Raw genomic sequence first — 22,892 nt, forward strand, 5'->3', positions numbered from 1 at the left:
AGAGCTGGACAATGACTAGGGATGATAGAAGGGGAGTTGGTGCCTTTGAGCTTTGGTGCTGGAGAAGAGTATTGAATGTACCATGGACTGCTAGGAGAACAAACAAGTTCATCCTTGAGAAGGTGAAGCCAGGCTGCTCCTTGGAAGCAAGGATTCTGAAGCTCCATGTGACATACAAATGTATGTACGATCATACTTGGAGAAGGACGTCATGCTTGGGATAGTGGAGGGACAGCACAGGAGAGGAAGACCCTCGATGAGATGGATTGATTCGATGAGATGGAGTAATGGGGATAGGTGTGTCGGAGACAGTGAGATTGGCAAAGGATCGAGTAGGGTTTAGGGCTGTTGTACTTAGCGTCACTATGAGTCACAAGCAACTCAACAGCATTTAACAACATTCTCCTTTCTAAGGTCCATTCAAACCTGTACTTCGTCCATTACAGATAGTTTGTTCTTTAGTCCGTCCGTGGTTGACTCAGTGTTCTTAGTCAGTACCACAGTTCAAAGGCATTACTTCTCCTTCAGTCTTCCTTATTTATTTCACATGCATATAAGATGACTGAAAATATTATCTATTGTTTAAGGCATTCTGTTGGCATAGTACGTTAGTAATTACTTAGTAATTACCATTTCGCAATTACCAAAAAATAATTTTTGACTCATGATTCGGGTCAGGTACACCTTAGTTGTCAAATTGACATCATGGATCTTTAGCACCTTAAAAAGGTCTTTGAGTGTTGTTGTTTTGGTTAGGTGCTGTTGAGTCTACGACAACTCACCGCAGCCATATGAACAACAGATGAAAACCTGGCCCTATCCAGTGGCGTCCTGTGATCTTTGCCATAGTTAAGCCTACTGCTGCGTTCATGTGTCAGTCCATTTTGTTGAGAGTTGTCTTCTCTTTCAGTAATTCTCTACCTTTTCCCATTTTGTGTCTTTTTGTAAGGATTGTCCCTCCATCCTCCCCCCCCCCCCCACATGCCTAAAGACTGGAGACAATATTTCACCATCCTTGCCTCTAAAGAGCAGGTCCTCTTCCTCTAAGACAGAATTGTTCGCTCTTTTGGTAGCCTATGGTAAATGCGATACTCTTTGCCAACACTGCAATTCAAAGGCTTCAATTCTTCATCAGTCTTCTTTGTTCAATGTCCAATTTTCAGACACATAGGAAGCAATTGAAAAGAACATGTCTTGGATCAGACATACCTCAGTCTTTAATCCGACAATTTTGGTCTTTAGTGTTTTAAGCATCTTTTGAAGTCAAAAGACATGTTGCTTGGGAAAATCTGTCAAGGAATCCCTTGAAAGTAATTTTGCCTTACAATGCAATGTTTGATTTCTTGTCTGCTGTTTCCATGGGTTTTGAATGTGCATCCAAGTAAAATGAAATCTTTAACGACTTCAGTCCTTCCTCCATCTATTATGATGTTGTCTATTGGTGAGGATTTTTTTTTTTAATGTTGAGGTGTGAGTGATTACTATAGTTGCCCTTTCTTTTTGCATTCTGCTAAGTGTCTTCTTTTGTCTTGATTGGGTTTTGCTGACTTCTTCTGTATGAGGTATTGTCTTTCCTCTTTCACGTACTCCACTATATCTTGTCACTAGTAGTGAACTTAAGCTTCCTCTCTCTTCCGACTCAGGTAACCATCAAAGAATTGTGAGGGCTTTTTCCCCTGTGTAAAATTAATTTCTCTTTCTTTCTTTCTGTTATTTTTACAAAAGTTGTCATTTTGGGATGATTTCACTCAGGATTATGTAATCTAAATCCACCCGGCTATGAGATGTTTTACTGCTCTGTCGTCATTGTTTATCTATGGGTAGTAGCCTATGGTTTATCCATTCATCCTTGATGAGCATGTAGGTTGTTGACATTTAAAATGTTACTTATTATAGTGACAGTTTACCAATTAAATAAGTTTATCATTCATATACATGTGGGTTATAATATTGTAGTTATGATTTTGTTACATTGTTCACATGCAATGATTTAGAACATACTACTCTTTGCTATTGTGTATGATGCAGCAATGAACATGTGTGTGCATGTATCTATTTGTTCCATATCTCTTATTTCTATAGAGTGTATATGTAGGAGTGGGAAAGGCTGTGATTTTAATGGGAGCACTTAGTGGGTTTGAACCCTCGACCTTTGAGTTAGCAGCTGAACACTTTATCACTGCTCTTCCAGGTCCCCACCTATGGATCCCAGTATGTATGCTTTGCTTACTCTCATTGTTTTCATGTCAGAATCTACTCACAGCTGATTTTCTAGTGGGTTTTCAGAGACTGTAAATTGCACAGGAGGAAATTGTCTGTCTTTCTCCTGAGGAGAAGCTGGTGCATTGGAACCATCTGCCTTTGAGTTGGCAGTGCGACTGCTTGCCCACTAGGCCAGCAGAACTTTCTAGGAATTTTAGAATCTTATTGTTGTTAGATGTCATTGAGTCAAATTTAGATTCATAGTAATCTAATGTGAGAGAGTAGAAAGACCCCAGTAGAATTTTAGGCTGTAATCTTTATGGAAGCAGATGACTAATCTTGTTTGTTTGTTTTTCTCACCTGCTGGGCCAGGGGGTGGATTAGAATTAGCTGCTGTGTGCTTAATCACTGTACCCTTTTACAACAACGGCATACTTTGACACCATTTGTATCTAAATTCTTGGCTAAGCTCAAGTGGAGACTGGGTATATGGTAGAACCTGGTTAGACATTCAGCGATCCTGTTACCTCTTCTTGGAGACCAAGGAAATAAAATGTCCCAGCCTCCCTTGCTATTGACCTGGAATCACATGACTGGGTTTTGTCCCAATGAAATGTGGCTTTCTCTTTGAAGGTTGCTTCATGCTGGCTCCGCCTTCCTTTCTTCCACGGCTGTGGAATGCAGGTGTTGAAGTTGTGACAAGACGAGGAGAGCCTGGATCCCTGAGTCATCACTTGGCAGCGAGCCTTCGTAGTTACATCTGGTGGTAAGTGGGAAACAAACCTTTATTGTAATACGGTGTTGAGAGTTTGAGTTGCAATTCACAAAACCGGCCACAAATAGGGGATAGGATACCAGAAACTGCTCTTCCTTCTGTTTGCATGATGGCATAGTGGGTTAAGTGTTAGCCCGCTAACTGAAAAGTTAACAGTTTGAATCCACTCATTTCTTCATGGGAGAAAGATGAGGGAGTCTCCTACTTGGAAACTATAAACTTGGAACTCAGCAGAGGGTACTTGTAGTCAGGATCAACTTGATGGAAATGAGTTTGCTTTGACCTATTGTGAGACGTTCTGGGGAGTGAATTCCATCTGCCCCCGTGTCTGGATTCATAGAAGGTTGGTGAAAGAGAGGAAGACCCTCAACACAATGGATTGATACAGCGACTATCCCAGTAGACTTGGACAGGACAGAGATCGTGGGGCTGGTACAGGACAGGGCAAGGTTCACATCTCTTGTTCCTGGGATCGCTGTGAGTTGTAATAAACTTGATGGCATCTAATAACAACAGTAGACACATCTGGTGTTCAGACACAGCAAGTGTGCAGGGTAGCTTGGTGGGGAGGTTGGGGCTCCGTGAAGACAGCTTCTGTAGAAATGAAGCAGCTTCTGCGTGTTTTAGGGACAAGTTCAAGGGACACTCTGTCTCAGTCCCAGCACCAATAGATGCGAGTGCTTTCACCCTCCACAGTTGGGAGAAAAGAGTGGTTTGTGTAAAGATGTCAAGTGTGGTTCCAAGTGCCAGTGTGTGGCATTCCCCTGAAAGAGCCCAAACCAGCACAGCCATGGGGAGCATCGTGTCTGCCCAAGAGAGAGCTGCCCGGCCCTTGTCACCAGCTGGGAACCTGGGCTTGCGGCAGTGTGGATGTAAAGGCAGCATCCAGGAACACCAAATATGACGGAGAGATCATCTTCCCAGGATGTCCCTGCATATAAGATTGGGAAGGGTTCTGAGGCTCCGGTTCTGGCAGCCATGCAGGTGGGAAGGTGGGTGGTGATGGGGACCCTGAAAAAGGTCTAGTCTTCCCCTCAGGTGACTCTGTGTGTGCTCAGCAGTGGATGAGACCTGGAGCTGCTCCGGGTATTGTGCTCACCAGGCGGCTTCCAGAAAGATGCAGGGCAGCCTGGGTAGAAAATGCCAGGGAGAGATGATATCCACAGACCCATCAGGGCACCAGCAGGCTCTGGGTTGCAGCCCGAGGACACGGGGAGATGGATCGTGGCTCCACAATGTTGCTGTAGCATCCCGCTGGCTGGGGCCCTCAGCTCCTCGTTCTTCCTTGCTGTACTCAATTTGTCTTCTTCAGACCCGCCTGTCGGTTCCTCCCTCCCCTCTGTCTGTCTGCAAATCACCACCCTCATCTGGCAGGGGCGTTCTGTCTCTCACCAATTTCCAGCTGCTGAGGATGTAAACATCAAGGAAAAAAAGTATACAGTTTTTTTAAAAAATACGTGACTGTAACTGATTTATTAATAGCCCATAATGCGGGTAATGGGCAATCCATAAGTCTGTTGTTAAGAATTTATAGGGCAAATATTCCAGAACCATATTAAAGACACCACTCATAAATGCCCGCGAGTCTCAGTCTATTCACTTAGGTGCCGGGAGGATATCATTATGGGGAGCAAAACAAACAGATCCAGCCCCCAGCTCTGATTAACTGAGATGCTCCAAAAAGCGCACAGTAAGTAAGCAAATGGTATCACATGCCCCCGGCTAGAGTGTCCCATGCATAGAAATCAGATTTGGGCGTTAATGTATGTGCATGAGCTTCCTAAAAAGGCAGAGCTGGCGGGGTGCAGAAGGGGATGGAGAAGTCTCAGTCCCTGGAGAGGAGTATGACTTGGAACCAGGCTTCTCCCCTTTTCTTTATTGTTGTTGTGTGATCTGGGGTTGGAACCAACTGATAGCTGATCCTCCAGCAGCTTTTTGGAGGCAGAAAATCCCATGGGGAGGAGATGGCCTATCTTTTCTCACACAGCATCTGGTGGGTTTGAACCACCTTGGGGTTGTCAGGCCACCAGAGCTCACTTTTTTTCTTAACACTCAAAATGATTCATAGCGCCCATAACAACCCCCTTGAGGTCAGTCCCATTTTACAGACTTGGCTCAGAGAGGTTATGTGATCTGCCAAGGCCACACAGCTAATGAACGGTAGAGAGAGAATCTGAACCTGGCCTGTTCGGGCTTAGAGAGCTCTGATGGTCTGGTAGTAAGAAACTGTGCTGCAATCCCTAAAGCGTGCTGTTCGAATCCACCAGCAGTTCCACCAGAGAAGGGTCGGCAGTCTCCTCCCATGTGGTTTACTGCCCTGAAAAATCTCTTGCAGAGTCAGCTCTCAGTCAGTTCCGACTCCATAGCACATGCCAAGCCCCCTTCCTCCAGCTCTGCAGACTGATCCTACACTTAGGGACTAATGTTTGATCCCCAGAGAAGCAGTCACTGGGTTATCTGGTCAACTGGCCCCACCCTTCTTGACCCAAGGGCAGTGAGTTGTTTTGGGTTGTGTTTTATTTCTGGTCATGTGATCCCTGGCTCTGGCAATCTCTGGACATCCCCTTGAGAGGCTTGCTCTGTTCACATGTGGGTCTAATGGAATTGTTCTTCTGTCCCCAGAATCATCACATATTTCTTTTCTGGAATGTGGATATTGCAGGAGTCACATGCAAGCCCTTGCTAATTATCTTTGTGGATTTGGAATTTGCCTCATGGCTGGAACAGGAGGGGATGCTGGGCTTCTGGGAGGGTGGGTAAGAGCTGCAGGATCAGAAAGAGGCAGCCATCAAAGGGAAAGACGGCTTCTACACACGTGTGTGTCTGTGTACATGTATCCATGTGTGCCTGCCTATGCGTGTGCCTGCCCATCTGCATGTGTGGTGCCCAGAAGGGAAGATGTCTTCCATATACATGCTTGCCTATGTTATGCGTGTCTGTGTCATAGCGTTCCTATGTTCGTGCATGCTTGCATGTATTTATTAATCCATGTGGGCCTAGAAGGGAAGGAGGACTTCAGGATGTGTCTCTGTGTACAAGTGTGATATTGTGTGTGTGTGTGTGTGTGTGTGTGTGTGTGTGTCTTTAAGTGACTGAATAGATGGAGGTGGAGGGCTCATAGCCTGGGCTTTGCAGTCAGAATTAATTTCGCCTCTTCTTCCTTTCCCCCTTTCTACGCCTTAATCCAATTTATCCATTTGCCTTTCTCCATTTCTACATGAATGTTACAAGCCTTTTTAAGGAAAATTGAATTAGAAAAAGATGAGGCCCAAATTTGCTACCCCAATTCCACTTCCAGTAAAGATTTATGGTTGTTACTTTTGTGCTCTTTTGTAATGAGACTTAAACACCCACCCACCTCCACCCGCCCCCTACCACCAAAATAAAAATTTAAAAATCCAACTATTAGATCATAGTTATCTTTCTATAGCAGGATTTTTAGCTGGCTTCACTGTATTTATGTGTTTTAAAGCTGTTTATTGAGTTCCTGCTATATGCCAGTGACTGCTCTGGGTATTGGGGACATAACAATAAGCAGAAAATCACCAATCTCTGCCCTCCAATGAACTGCAGGGTTCACACAGTGTCCTTGTCTACGTCATCAGCCTCTCCTGTTCTCTTGCTGACCTCATCACCTGCTAACCTGTTCACTTTTCTCCCATGGAGACGCTAGTGAGTACAAACTGCGAGGCTTTTGGTTAACAACCAAGTGCTTAATCACTACACCACCAGGGCTCCTTCATTCCCTGCTACACACTCCTTTATTCCCTCATCTTCAGCCACCTCGTCTCTTCTCTTTGACCTTTAAGCAAAAAACCAAACCCACTGGCCTCCAGTTGATTCTGATAAATGACGACTTTCCATTGGGTTTTTTGTGCTTTGTCTTTCTCCCTTGGAGCATCTGATGGATTTGAACTGCTGACTTTTCAGTTTGCAGCTCAACGCTTCACCTACTTCTCCACTGAAACCTTTATTGAAGTCTTTATTCTTTCCACAAGGCAGAGGTAAATGCCTGTCTCTGGGCCTTTGCACATATAAATCACTCTGTTTCAAGTTTTCTTCCCTTAGGTGTGGACATGAATCACTTCTATTTGACTCACCTTTTTACTCAAAATTTGCCGACTCAGCTTGACCACCCTCTTTAAAATTTCAGTTCACTTATTCACAGAAACAGGTCACATCCACTCTCTTCTCTTTAAATTTTTACATTTGCATGTGAAAATTAACCAAACTGTCTCTGTTGATTCAGTGCTAAGGAGTTATTCTGTGAACCCAAACACAAGCGGTTCAAATTCCACCTGTGGATTTTCTGGAGAAATATCAGCAATGTCTTCTCGTGTGATTACAGTCTCTGAAAACCTGCTTTAGGGCCAGCTGTGAGTCAGTGAACCCAACCACAACAGCATTTCTTTTGTTATTGGGAGCTTTGGTGGCTTCCTGTATAGGGACTTTCATTGTTAACACAAAAGCCATGCCTCTTTGATGGCAAAGGCAGCCCCAGATCCTTGGAGCAATCTCCTCTTGTGTGAGTTACAGCCTCCAGCAACCCGTTAGTCAGCTCTGTGTTGTTTCCAACTCATTGGCAAGAGAGCCGGTGTGAAAAACAATGTTTACAAACTTTGTAAGTAAACCAATATAAAATACAAATTTTATATAAAAACATTAATACAGTGAGCTGATCTTCCTACTTTTATTATTATGTCTGGCAGATTATAAACTCCTTATGAGTAGTATTTTATTTGTCTCTTTGTCCACTGCTGTATCTCTAGTACAAGGCACATGTGAGTGTTCAAATAGTATTTCTTAGTTGAATGAGTGAAGACACTTGAATGAACAAAAGCAGGACTCTCATGTACTTGCTAAAATGCTGGAGTCTGCTTCTGTGACTTGATAAGGTGTTTATGAGACCTGTTTTAGACACTGAATGTGTGTATGGGGGGGACAAGAAGCAAACACATGTTCATACACTTGCACACACATTGTTGTTATGTGCCATCGAGTTGTCTGCGACCTGTAGCAGCCCTGTATACGGCATCTCTGAACCCTGCTCTATCCTGAGCCAATCTCACTGATTGCAAACCACCAACCCCAGTGCCCAAGTTACACTATCAATCCATCTCATCCCAGGTCTTCCTGTCCTGTCCCTCCACCCTTCCAAACATACAGGTATATAAATAGATATATACACATGCATGGACACACATATACATTTGAACACATAAATATATAAAAATACGTGTGTACATATGCATACACACATATATACACTTGAAGACACATAGAAACACATACATGTATTTATACAAGCATACACATACATGTATTTATACAAGCATACGTATGTATACTTGAATACATACATGTGTGCATTTGTCCACCCAGAAACACATGTGCTCGTGGGCATGCATACACTCTCATCATACACATACATGCAGGTACACTTGCACACATATACCCCCACACGTATACACACATGTATACACTTACACACACACACACACACACACACACACACACACACACATCTGCTATTCTGAATGTGTATGACATTTCCACACATTATAATCAGAAAATCATCCTTGTTTTTCCTTAAATAGATAATTGGGAAATGTTTTGCAAAATAAAGAGCAGGGAGGCATTTCTCCCCTGGAAGCATGCTGTTCTTTGGTAATCTTAAATCCCTGCCTCTCATGACCATTTGTCCTGCCAACCCGTGATACCAGACCCCGATTTCCCTGATCTGTGACACTTATCTGGTAGCTGACTTTACCTCCCATTCTTGCTGGACAATCAGTGCAGTAGTTATCAGAGCGTGTGTTTGGACTGACCAATACAGAAGGGACCAGGAGCTGTTGAAGCCTACCTCTCCTGTCTAGCTCTTCCTCAAATCTTACTCCCACAAAGAAACAGAAAACAACAATAAGGACAAAGTTGAGATATTAATCCCAACTCATCATGGCTGTAGAGGGCGGGAGAAAACTGCCCCTCGGGTTTCCAAGGCTGAAATCTTTCTGGGAGCAGATGGCCACATCTGCTGAGCAACTGGTGGATTGGAACGACTGACTTTCTAGTTAGCATCCTAGTGCTTGATCTTCTGCATCAACAGGAGTCCTTTACAGAGGCACTCGATTCACAGATTGGTGCTTGCAAAATGGAAGCAGTTATCATCAGGGAGTTTAGTAGGAGAGGGGAAGAGAGATTAAGTAAACAGTCTCACCAATGATTCTGTGATTAGCAATGGAGGTGATGCTATGGAGGAAAGAACTGTAGACTGTGAAAATGCATAGGAAAGGTGTGGGGCCCAGGCAGGGGTGTACACAGGAAGTGACATCAACCTAAACTGATGTGGAAAGGTGGGTATGAGTGAACCAGGTGAGGGAGCACAAGGGGTGACAGGAAACAGCACCTGATTCAAGGTCCCCTGGTGGGTGGACAGTGATGGGGCAGCCTGAGCAGGAGGGCAGGCAGAGAGCGTGTCATTCATGGCCTTCTGAGCCCTGGAAGAATTGTGATCTTTATTTAAAGAACACTGGGAAGCCACAGGAAAATAACAAGATCATATCTATTTTGAAAAGACCCTCGGCTTAAAGACTGGAATGAATTTAGGGACATCTGGAAGGTGTTGCATGACAAGAAGACAAGACGTGAAGGTGACTCAGGCATGTGGTCTCAGAGGGGATGGGAGACGTGGGCAGATTTAGTAGATTTGAAAGCTATTTGGTGAGTAAAGTAGACAGAGCCTGAGTCATGATGATTACAAAAGGGGTTGGAGCTCTGGTGGCCCAGTTGTTGGATACTTGGCTATTAATTGAAAGGTTGGAGGTTCAAACCCACGATTTGCTCTGTTTCCCCAAAGGTTTACAGCAATGAAACCCTATGGGATAGTTATATTCTATCCTTTAGAGTCACTGTGGGTTGAAATACTCAATAGGATTTTTAGCAAAGGGGGAAGGGGAAGAGGGATAAGCTGAGACAGACTGAGTGAGGGGGGAAGTGGAAGGGAGAGAGGGAGAGAGAACGAGAGACAGAGTAGGAGACAGGGAGGGAAGGGGAATGAGAGAAGAGAAACATGAACAATGTCTAGTATCCTTTTTTTTGTGCTTTGGATAACTGTCTTTTTTTATTTTTTATTATTATTAAATTTTATTAGTTTCAATGAACATTCACAGGGATTCTGGGCTTTCACTCCTTCATTGCCGCACCATTCTCTCCACCCTCCTCCCCAGTTTGTTCTTCTTTCCTGCCATCCGAATGTCTGTTTTAATTGTCCAATTGCCACAGTGCTTGTTAAAGTCAGTTCTGATTAATCTCCTTTGTCGGTGTGTCCTTTGCCATTCCCTATCACTCCTCCCTGAGAGAGACTTCACCCTGATTCATAAGGAAAAGGGGATGGCGTATTCTCTTAGCTACTTCCTGCTGAAAAGGGACGCTGTGGGTTTCAGGGTGAAGATCTTCTTTCACTACTCTAAAGGGCCCCTTTGGCAGTAGGAAACACATAGACTATTATGGAGATTGATTTTGGAATTTAGATGCATTCTTATTGATTGTGCTTGGCCGTACATGTTCATATCCTTGAAGATGTATCATGGGGGTGTTGCAACCTAGAAGACACAAATTTGACTAACAAGTTATAAGTACATGAGTCAAAAATTATGGAAAAGTAAAAGAAAGGATTCTTTCATTGTTTTACAAACCCTCCCCCAGGTCCCCTCCACCATGTAGCCCTCACTCTAGACTCCTGTGATGACAGAAATACCTAGTCATATATCTCTTTTAAACAGTTTTCTCTCTCCTCTGTTTCAGTGCAGTATACATTATTGAACCCATCTTACTCAGTCTCTCCCCAACCCCAAGGACAGTCCCATCAATGTCTAGTATCTTGAGAAACTGGATAAGATAGTACTGCTGTTCCTGAAAATAAGACGTGTTGGAATAGAACTTGACCATGAATTTTGCCTTAGACATATAGAGTTTGGGATGTTTGCATTTGTGACAAGCAGAACGTGATGTTAAATATATAAGGTTTTGTATGAGTTTGCTGAAAAGAGAGATCTAGTCACAGATAGCTTTGTGGAAGCGTGCCGGTGGGCATGCAGGAGACCACCCAGGAGGAAGAGAAGAAAAATGCAGTTGTTGCCACATGAATGCAGTCTCCTGTGTCTCCTTACTTCACATACGCGCCCTCACTACAGCAAACTGTACTTAGTTTCGTTCTCTTTGGAGCAAAGCACAGAGTTTGGGGATCTGAAGTAGCTTTTGAGGGATGAAAAGCATTCTTCTATTTTTTAAAAATTGATAATTTAATGAAAGTTTACAGAAAACTTGGATTTTCATTCATTGATTGTTGCACATTTTCCTCTATACCCCCTCCAGTGTTTTTATCTTTAAAAAGATTCTTTCATTGTTGCAATTTTTCCCTCCTTCCTCCCCCCCAACCCAGTCCACTTTGCTATGCACCTCTCATTCTGGACTGTTGTCATGCAAATAATACCCAATCATATATTTCTTTTAGACAGTTCTTTCCCTCATATATTTCAATGCAGTGTTCATTATTCATCCCTCTTTTCTTGGTTTCCCTCCAGCTCCAAAATAGTCCTGTTTTATAACAGTGGCATTATGCAGTATTTGTCTTTCTGTGACTGAGATATTTCACTCAGCATAATGTCCTCCAGGGTCACCCATTTTGTATAATTTTTTTTGGTTTTTCCGTTTTGAATAATATGATTTCCTTGTTTTTCAGTGCTGCATAGTATTCCATTGTGTGAATATACCACAGCTTCTGTATACATTCATTTTTTTATGGGCACTTGGGTTGCTTCTTTCTCTTTGCTATTGTGAACAATGCAGCAATAAATATAGATGTGCATATATCTTTTTGGGTGGCAGCTCTGGTATCCTTAGTTTATATTCCAAGTAGTGTAATTGCTGAGTCAAATGGTATTTCTTTTCCCAACTTTTTGAGAAAGTGCCATACTGCCTTCCAGAGTGGTTGCATCATTTTACATTCCTGCCAGCGGTGAATCTTTTGATTCATTGCATGGTTCAAAATTGGGAAAGGTGTACGCCAGGGATGTGTTCTATGCCCATACCTTTTCAACCTATATGCAGAACAGATTATCTGAGAGGCTGGGCTCTATGAGGAGAAGTGTGGCATCAGGATTGGTGGAAGATCTATTAACAATCTGCGTTATGCAGACGATACAACTCTGCTTGCTGAAACTTAGGAGGACCTGAAATACTTGCTGCAGAGGGTCAAGGTGCAGCCTTCAGTGTGGATTGAGGGTCAATGTCAAGAAGACAAAGATTCTCACCACTGGACCAATTGACAGCCTCAGGATGGATGGTGAAGAGATTGAGATTGTTAACAACTTTAGTCTGCTTGGCTCCACGGTCAACACTCTTGGCACCAGTAGCCAGAAAATCAAAAAACATGTTGCGATGAGAAAGTCTGCTGTTAGGGACCTCTCCAGGGTACTGAAGAGCAATAGTGATACTCTGGAGACTAAGGTGTGTCTGATACAGGATATGGTCTGTGCAATCATTTGTTATGCATCAGAGAGTTGGACAGTGACTAGGGAGGATAGAGGGAGAATTGATGCCTTTGAGCTGTGGTGTTGGAAAAGAGTATTGAATGTACCATGGACTGCCAAGAAAACAAACAGATTCATCCTGGAGAGGATTAAACCAGGCTGCTCCTTGGAGGCAAGGATTCTGGGGCTTCGACTGACATACTTTGGACATGTTGTAAAGAGAGACAGACAGGTCCTTGAAGAGGGATATCATGCTTGGAAGGATGGTGCAACAGAGTAAGACACTCTATGAGGTGGATTGATTCAGTGACTGGGGTAATTGGCATTGGTGTGTCAGAGGCAGTGCGATTGACATAGGACAGAGCAGAGTTTAGGGCTATTGTACATAGGGTCGCTATGAGTCGAAGTGACTTGACGGCACATAAGAACATCATAACAACCAACAGTGGATAAGGGTTTCAGTTTCTCCGCAACCTCACCAGAATTTGTTGTTTGCTACTCTATTGAACTTTGCCATTGTTACTGGGGTGAGATGGTATCTCAGAGTTGGAAAAACATTCTTTATATAGAGTAAGGACAGCAATGGATGTGGCGTTAAGATTGGAGGAAGACTCATCAACAAACTGTGTCATTCAGATGACACAATCTTGCTTGCAGAAAGTGAAGAAGACTTGAAGCACTTATTGTAGAAGTTCAAAGACTATATAGCCTTCAGTATGAATTATATCTCAAAGTCAAGAAAATAAAAATCCTCACTTCTGGACCAATAGGCCAACATCATGATAGATGGGGAAAATACTGAAGATGTCAATATTTTCATTTTCCTTGGATCCTCAATCCATACTTTTTGTACCAGCAGTCAGGAAATCAAAAGACATGTTGAGATCTTCTCTCTAGGACCTCGTTAAGTGCTAAAGAGTAAGGATGTCCATTTAAAGAGTAAGGTGCTCCTGATCCACGTCATGGTATTTTCAATTGCTTTCTATGAGTCTGAAAGTTGTACAGTGAGTAAGGAAGAACAAAGAATGGATGTCTTTGAATTGTGGTATTAGCAAAGAGTGTTGATTATATTAGGGACTGCCAAAAGAACAAACAAGTCTTTCTCCCCCCCCCATCTTTTCTCTATATTTAAAAAAAATATTTAAAACTTTAGTTCAAAATAGAAACCATCGTTTGATCTTATTAGCTTATACAATTTTTTTAAAATTTTTTATCATTTGTGTGTGTATGTGTACCCTCAAATCAGATCTGACTGGTACAGAAGGAGATTGTCCCTACTTCCCCAGCAGAGCATCTGGTGGATTCGAACCATATGTCTCTGGGATTGTAGTTGCAGCTTCTTGCCACTGGGCTACCAGAGCTTCCCAACAATTTTTAAGTAAGTGTATGTAGCCAGAATGTTTCTTAAAGGCAAGGATTGGTAAAACTTACCCATCTCACTGTGGGCATATTTTCTGGAAGAACGAGTCCTTGGGGAGAGAGACATCAGGCAGGAAAAAGTAGAGGGGTGAGTCAAAAGAAAGTGGAAGACCCACAAGGACGGATTGACACAGTGACTGCTCCAGTGAGGTCAGCATGACAGAGTTTGTGATGACAGTACGGGATAGAGCAAGGTTCAGATGTATTGGTCATAGGGTCTCTATGAATTGTCATCAATTAATTTCGGGAGGAACCAGTCCTTGGAGTGAAAAATCATGCTGGGAAAGGTAGAGGATCAGGAAAGAGAGGAAGACCCTCAATGAGATGAATTGAAGCAGTGATTTATTAATGGGTCTCAGCATGATGGTGCACGATAGGGCCAAGTTCAGACCTGTTGTTTATAGGGCTGCTATAAGTCTACTCAGTGGCACCTAACAACAGTAGTGACACCAACAACAGCAGGTCTGACATAAAATGCCCTGTTAGCATGTTCTGTGGAACATTGTATTGCTAATCATATGGCCACACATCTCTGGTGATTGGAATGCACTGGTAAGTCTGCAAGAGAAAGATGATTTGTCTCTTTTCATTAAGACTTACAACCTCAGCTGCAGGAGGGAGGGTCCTTATGAGTTGGAACAAACTCAAAAGCAAAATTGAAATTGAGTTTCAGAGGTGTCATTTAACAGGAACTCTGGTAATGAGACAGTTAAGAGCTTAACTGCTAACTGAAAAGTCTGTGGTTGGAACCCACTCAGTTGACTCTTGCTGGAGGAAAAGCTAGCCATCTGGTTCTACAGGTATTGTTGTGAGGTGCCATCAAATTGGAACTGACTCAGTGACTCTGTGTACAACAGATGAAAGCTTTGCCCAACTTTGCACTTACCTCACCATCATTGCTGTATTTGAGCCCATCATTGTGGCCACTGAGTCAGTCCAACTCACTCTTTTTCATGGACCCTCTCCTTTACCAGACATGATGTCTTTCTCCAGGGATTAGCTCTTTCTTATACATTGCCCTACGTATGTGAGACAGAGCCTCACCATCCTTACTTCTAAGACCTGGAAATTTATGGGGCAGTTCCCCTCTGTCCTAGGGGCTTGCTATGAGTCAGCATCATCTTGATGCCCCCACAACAACAAGATCTCAGATGCACAGAGGCTCACATGACTGGCATTACTTGCTTTGCACAAATGGCCTCATGAACAGAGTCTGTGAAGATGTGAGGAATGATGACATGTTCTGGGTTAAGGGAACAGCAGTAGGACCCTCTTCTTAGAGTAACAAAATCTGCTATTTATTTTGTCTCTAATTCTTAAGTTCTGGGGAGCTCTAGTGGCTTAGTGGTAAAGAATTGAACTGGTAATGCAGAGGCATGTGGTTCGAATGTATCCGCTGCTCTGCAGGAGAAGGATGAGCAGTCTCCTTGTGTGATTTACTGACTCTGGAAACCCACAGGCGAGTCAGCTTTGGGTCCATTCCAACGCGACACAAGAACAACAATAAAGGCCTCCAAATTCCATCTGTAAAATGGGAATGATGGTAGAGGTGTCTTTCAAATCATTTTCTCCAAGTAAGAGAGGAGCGATTGTCCCCCTCTGAGTGACTGCTTACTTGCCATTAACAAAGACCTCAAGACATCCTCCCACCACCCACTCTGGTTTGTGCTGTTGTTCTTGGTAGCTGGTGTCATGTTGCTTTGATGTCCAGGGACCCTTTGTGTAACAGAATCAAGTGTTCCCTCATCCTTCACTATCTTCACCATCATTAGCTGTTTGAATCAGACAATATTCTCTTCTCATTTATAGTGTTTTCATGGGCTGATTTTCAAAAGTAGATTGCCAGGCTTTTCTTCCTAATGCCTGAGCTTAGAAATTCTTCTAATACTTGTTCACTATAGGGGACCTCGTTGGAATTTGACATACCAGTGGCATTATTTCTGGCATCCCAGGGACACAGGCCACCACAGCACAGGTCGTCCCTGGGTTACAAACTTGAGATTTGCAGGACAACACCTCAAAAATAAAGAGAAAACCCAAATCCACTGCTGTCTAGTCAATTCCAACTCAGAGCTGCCATAGAGGACACAGTAGACGTGTCCTATAGGGACGGTCCCCAAGGTTGTAAATCTGTACAGATATAGCCTGATCTTTCTTCCATAGAAAGGCTAATAGATTGGAGCCACTGATCAATGATTCATTCACTCCACCACCAGACCTTCCTTGTACCAATCCCTGCTCAATAAAAAATTATTTTCTATAATCACCTTTACTTGTTGTAGGCATAGCTTTTAAATAACTGCAAAGGCTTTGAGCTTTTGCTTGTATTAATTCAAACACATTACTGCTTAAGTCAGAACCTGTGGCTTTGATTCTCGAGGATGACGTTCCGAGGGGTTTTTCCAAGGCTGTGAATTGCCTGGGAGGAGGCTGCCCACTCCTCCTCCAAGAAGCCACCAGTAGAACCAAACCACTGGAGAGGCGGTGTGTGGATTATCAGTGCAGTTTCCTATGGACTTTGCCACCACAGCTCTCTTGCTTGTGTATCTTTTCTAATTCTCCTACAAATTTCACTTAAAGACACAATTAGAAATGTGTCTAGTTTGTAATCTGCTGTAGCTTTTTGCTGTCCTGTTGGTCCTGGATTAAGGCAACCCTGTGTGTGCAGAGTAGAATTGTCCTCCACGGGGTTCTCAAGGCTGTGGGCTTTCAGAAGCAGCTCACCAAGCCTTGGGTGGGCTCGAACTGCCAGCCTTTCAGCTTGTGCTCAGCTGCTTAGCTGGTGACCATTCCTACCACAGTACTGCTTACCATTCACTGAGCTCTTAACCCAGCCAGGGTGCTCCTTAGAAGCAAGGAAGGGAGACTTCATCCCACATACTTTGGACATCTTATCAGAAGGGACCAGTCCCTGGAAAAGGATTTCATGGTTGACAAATGGGGGTCAGGAAAAAACCCAAAAGACCCTCAATGAGATGGATTGACACAGTGACTGCAGCAGTGGGTTTTTATGCACAGCTGAGATCATTAGTTGTTGGTGCAGGACCGGGCTGGGTTTCATTCAGTTAGCCATAGGGTCACTACAAGGTAGTCAACTTGACTGCAGTCCTAACAACCAGCAACTTTTTACCAGGTGCTGTACCAGCTGTTTTGTATGCACTGTCTATTTTAATCTTATAGAATTGATATGATTACGTGCTTCCAGTTAAAGATATGAAATCCAAACATCAGAGTTTGAGTAACTTGCCCAGGGTCACACAGTCAGGAAAGGGTGAAGACCAAGCACACACAAAGATAGGTCTGCTGACTGCAGAGCAGGTGTGCCTTCTGTTTTGCTGCCGCTGCTGCTGCTGCTACTGCTGCTGCTGCTGCTGTTAAGTGCCGTCAAATCAGAGCTGACTAATATCTGACCCTTTGTGGGTTTTCAAAGGCTGGAAGTTGCAAAGGAAGAGATTGTCCATCTTTCTCCTATGGAGCAGCTGGTGGATTTGATTTTCATTCTGTTGGGTTGGCAATGCAACGTCTTACCACTAAAAGCCACAGACCAAATCAGCCCCTTTTACTTGCTGGTGTTCTGGTGGCGTAGTGGCTAAGGAGTTGCCCTGTCAACTCAGAGACAGGCAGTTTGAATCTACCAGTTGCTCTATGGGAGAAAAGTGGGCAGTCTCGTTCTGTGTGATTTACAGCCTCTCAAAACCCACTGGAGGGTCAGTTATGACTTAGTTACAACTCAGTGGTAATGAGTTGTTGAGCTTTTATTTGCCAGCTTTCACAGGAAATTCAGAACTTTGCAGAAAGAGCTTAGCATTGCAAAACCAAGCATCCTGGAAAGAAGTGGCAAAAAAAGAGAGCACATTTCAAAAGAATGTAACAAGGTTTTTAAAATACGTGTCTCTCTTCATTGTTTTTTCTTTTTCGCCTCATTATGAAAGCAATTCATGTTCACTGTGGAAATTAGGAAAATTGAGAAAAGTGTGTGTGTGGGGGAAAGAATAAAAATCACCTTAATCTTATTACTCAAGGAAAATTGCTGTTAACATTTGTTTTATATCCTCCCTGTCTCTTTCATATGTCTAAATGTACATATATATATTTTCCACATAATTGGGATTGTCCTCCTAAATTGCTTTCCAGAAGGGTTGAGCTAATTTACATCCCCACCAGCGATGTTTCCAAGTACTTTCTGCACCCTGGCCAGTAAACTGTATTTTCTTTTCTTGTTAATTTAATATGTTTAAAAAGCCACATCTTCTCGCTTCTATTTTCACTTATTTGATTACTTCAGGTGCTGAGTTTTTAAAAATGGCACTATTTTGTAAGAAGCCAGTATGGTTTTTTGGCTGAGAATTGTTAATAGTTTTGCTCAGTTTCTTTCATGGGCATTTTGATTGGTCTTTGCTTATTATTGATTTGCAGACACTCTTTGTATATGACAGACTGTTTTGATCACTGCATGATATGCCCACATGTTAAGGGTAACTGGAAGAATAGTAACTTTTCCACTTCCCTTACGTGCTTATTTCAGTTTAATTTTTAGAAATTGCTATTTGAGTTAGTTTGATTTAGGAGGTTTTGAGGGAACAACAGAAGAAAGGTTTCCATTCTTTTATGATCATTAAATGATGTTGGTAGTTATGACAGAGAAACTAACACTCATTGCCATAAATTTGGAGCTCACAGTGGTTATCTCAGGCTGTAAATTGCATAGGAGGAAGCTGCCCCTCTTTCTCCTGACAGGCATCTAGCAGATTTGAACTACCAGAAGGTGCCACATTAGATTAGCAACATAACTCTTTGTATGGATTTAAACCTTTACCTATGGTGAAGGCGATCACTCAGAGTAGATCAACTCCCACTACTTTTCCTCCAAATCCCCTAGAGCCTAATAGTTCATAAACAAAGCTGTAACTTAGGATTACATGAACAGGTTTAAAAATAAAGAAATCCTGATGTGCAGTTCACTCTCCAAACTGTTAGTAAATCAGCACCTCTGGGTTCAGATCCAAGTACCAGCACTTTGAAAAGATCCTAGGAAAATGTTGAATGAGAGGTTAGGATTCAGGACCGCTGTTTTAGTACATCTTACCACAAAGGTCACTGTAGGGAATGTCTGGGTTTTGCATTGCTACTGTAACAGAAAGAGAGTCGATGGTCTCCTCCCGTTAAGATTTGCACACTCGCAGACCCAGTGGAGATTTGCACCCTCGCAGACCCAGTGGAGAACTGCTGGGAGTCGAAACTGTGAGTTTGAATCTTTATGGTGTTTCTGATTCTGACTCATGGTGACCCTTCCATCCAGTTTCCAAGGCTGTACTTCTTAATGAGAGGAGACTGCCCATCCTTCACCCTCAGGGTTTTGGGGTGGATTCAAACCTTCAGCCTGTCCGTAAGCAGCCCAGTAGGGGCGGGGAGCATTTCACTGGGTGCTGTGCCGATTATCAGAAGGGAGGGCAGGGATGATGGTGGGGATTCAGAGTCTTGTCTGCATCTCAGATAACAGAGGATACTGGATAAGGGAACTCCTTTCTCATTCTCCCCGTTTGAAGGCAGTGCATGAAAATCACTAAACAAATAAACTGCTGTGGGGCATTTGTTGCCCAGGATTGCCTAAGTCATCGTTCCTTTATGGCGACCCAAGCAATTCCCTTGCTGGAAGGATGTGGCTCTCCAGGCTTGTTGCCAGAGACAGGTGACCTTCCTGAGTCTTACAGAGTCTCCTGCCAATTTGGGACAGAATCAGAGTTCTCTGTGAGGCACGCACTCAGATGAAACTTGATTAGATCCTCAAAATAGCTCTGACAAGTCAGCGCCAGCTTTAATTCCATTTAACAAATTAGAAAACTGAAGCACAGTAGTGTTGATAAAGGGCAGAGAACAAATGCTGGCAAAGGGTGAGATAATCTCCCAGCGTGGCTGGCACAGGTGGTTTGCTCTTGGAGCTCTGGTGGCTTAGTGGATAAAGAATTGCACTGTTAACCTAAAGGTATGCGGTTCGAATCCATTAGCTGCTCTGCGCAAGAAAGATGGGCAGTCTCCTTCCATGGGATTTATAGCCTCAGAAAACCCTCTGGAGGGTCAGCTCTGAGTTGGTTTGGACTCAGTCGTATATAAGAATGACAATTAACTGAAGAGCTGGCAGTTCATACCCACTCAATTGTGTAGTGGTGTAATGGAAGAAAGGCCTGGAAATCTTTCTAGAAAGATTGCTGTGGCCATGAGTCTGAATAAATTCAGTAGACAGCGGGTTTGTAGATTTGTCCCATGGTTTAAGCAACAGCATTTCCCAGATTGCATATCTATTACCACCTCCCTCCTCTCTCCCCACACCACCACCTGGCCCACCTGCCCTCCCCCTCAAGTCTCTTCCACATCAGAGGTGGATGTTTCTCTCCAGAGCTGCTTTCTGCTTGTAATTACTAATCAGATGCAGGCAATCATGCAGCCTAGCCACCCTGCCCCACACCTTCTCTTCCTCCCCTTCTCCAGGGACACCTTTCTGGGGGGGAAGGTGACTCCTTCAGGAACTCAGATTAACATCAACAAGGGGGGGCAGGGAAGGAGGAAAGCATCAAAACCGTTTGCAAATTGCAAATGACAAGGCATCTTCTGCCTCTGATTTTGCGCTCTGCTATTTTCAGGGGCCTCATTTAGCATAATATTTGCATCGTTTGTGTCTTACCTGATAATTAGGAGTAGAGACAAATTCCTCTTGTTCTCAGACTCAGGGTGTTGGGGTGGAGAGGAGAGGAAGTACTGAGACACTTCCAGGGCAGCAAAGCTTTTCACAGGAACTCCATCCAACCCCCCTTTTCTTGCTCAAATTCCTTGACCACCAGACATGCTGAGCCAGGGTCATTCCTCATTGATTGGCTTCGAGAAGCCACTGACCCCTCCAAAATGAAAAGCAGAAGTCTGCATTTGTGGAAATGTTTGCATTTTTGCACCTCCGGGGAAGGAAAAACCAAGGATTTCACCAGCATTTGAAGTCTTTGGCCTCCTAAATTAAGACCACTTAAAACAGGTACCCAAGAAGTGCCTGACGGCCTGGTGTTGAGCTACCCAGCAGGTTCAAATCCAGCAGCTGCTGTGGGGGAAGAGGGACAGTCTGTTCTGTTGAAGGGTTAGAGTCTCGGGAACCCATTGGAGGGTGTCAAGAGTCGGAACCAACTAGATAGTATTGAGGGGACAGTTGGCACCTGCTGGGTCTTCCTGACATGCATCAGGCTCTTCCTGGAGCCAGCTTCATGATGTCACTTTGGGAAACCAGCCGTCTCCATACTACTCCAGCAGAGCTGCCTGGAGGATTTTATGCCATGATGGCAAAGTGGCCATCAAAGCCAGGAGCCACTGGACGCATGGGCAGCCATTAGGAGATGGCAGGACTGAGCTTTTAGTTTTACTTCATTGTAATAGTCACTTAAATATAAATATCAACATGTGGCTGTTGTTGTTGTTTACTGTTGCATAGGAAACCAACCAATAGCTGACCCTCCAGAGAGTTTTCAGAAGCAACAAACCTCATAGGAGGAGACGCCCATTCTTCTCCTGCAGAAAAGAAAGGATACAACCTTGATTTTGAACTGTGCACTGTTTTCTTGTTCTGTTCTGTTGAGCGAGTCATATATCCATCCAAATTCATATGAACTGGAAGTAGGGAATGGATGCTTCCCCAGCAGAAAGTGGAGAGACTGTTCCTAGAAAAAGGGAACTGGATGCTGGGTCAGCTGATGGCCACCACTGAACGGACCATGAAGAGGAAGCAGATGTTCCCTTCAGTCCCAGAGGGCAGGGTGAGGGCTCACGGCCAGAAGGAACTAAACCACGCATGTCAGAGCTATCTGAAGTTTGCTTGAGCTCCTTTTAGAAGTCGTGAGGGTCTAACCACTGCAAGTGTTCAAGGCCGCTTGGTGACCAGCACAGATGCCATGAGGATGAGGACTTTGGATTGCTCTCTTCCTCCTCCCCAGAGCTTGGAACCTAATAGTTGAGTGACAGATTTTATTTTTGTTGTTGTTGTTGTTGCTGTTGTATGAGTTAACACTCTTGGCACCAGCAGCCAAGAAATGAAAAGATGTATTACATGGGAAAGTCTGCTGTAGGGACCTCTCCAAAGTACTGAAGAGCAGTGCTGTCACTCTGGAGACTAAGGTGCATCTGATACAGGCCAGGGTCTTTGTAATCACTTGTTATGCGTCAGAGAGCTGGACAATGACTAGGGAGGATAGAAGGAGAATTGATGCCTTTGAGCTGTGGTGCTGGAGAAGAGTAGTGCATGTACCATGGACTACTAGGAAAACAGTTTCATCCTGGAAGGGGTTAAACTGGGTGGCTCCCTGGAGGCAAGGATTCTGAGGCTCCATCTAACATACTTTGGACATGTTGTGAGGAGAGACCAGTCCTTGGAGAGGGACATCATGCTTGAGAGGGTGGAGGGACAGCTCAGGAGGGGAAGGCCCTCTAAGAGGTGGATTGATTCAGTGACTGGGGTAATCGGGATGGTTGTATCGGAGACAGTGCGATTGGCACAGGACAGAGCAGGGTTTAGGGCTGTTGTACAACAGCTATCAGTCGCAAGCAACTTGACGGCATGTAACAACAACAACATGAGTGAATGGTAACACTGTCTCATGGAATGGGTGGGAGAAAGATGAGCAGTCTCCTCCCGTGCAGTTTACAGCCTCCGCAAACCCACTGGAGGGTCAGCCATGAGTTGGCCAGAGGATCCAGCGTGGGTACAGCTTGGCCTGGCTCTCCCTCGCCCTTACAAATGCTTCCTCCTCTTCACCGTTACTTGATTTTGCTGTGGCTCCTGCAGTGCTGAGTATATTGCATACGCTTAAATGCAAACGACTATAACAGGCCTGTCACCACCAGCCTCTGCAACAAAGAGACATTATGCTATAAGGGCCTCTTGACACTTGATCCTGCAAAGACCTGGCCCCTGTTTCTTTCTCCAGGAAAGTCCC

Source organism: Elephantulus edwardii, unplaced genomic scaffold (assembly GCF_000299155.1).
Source record: "Elephantulus edwardii isolate Elephantulus edwardi_28Jun2011 unplaced genomic scaffold, EleEdw1.0 scaffold00089, whole genome shotgun sequence".
Classification (NCBI taxonomy): domain Eukaryota; kingdom Metazoa; phylum Chordata; class Mammalia; order Macroscelidea; family Macroscelididae; genus Elephantulus; species Elephantulus edwardii.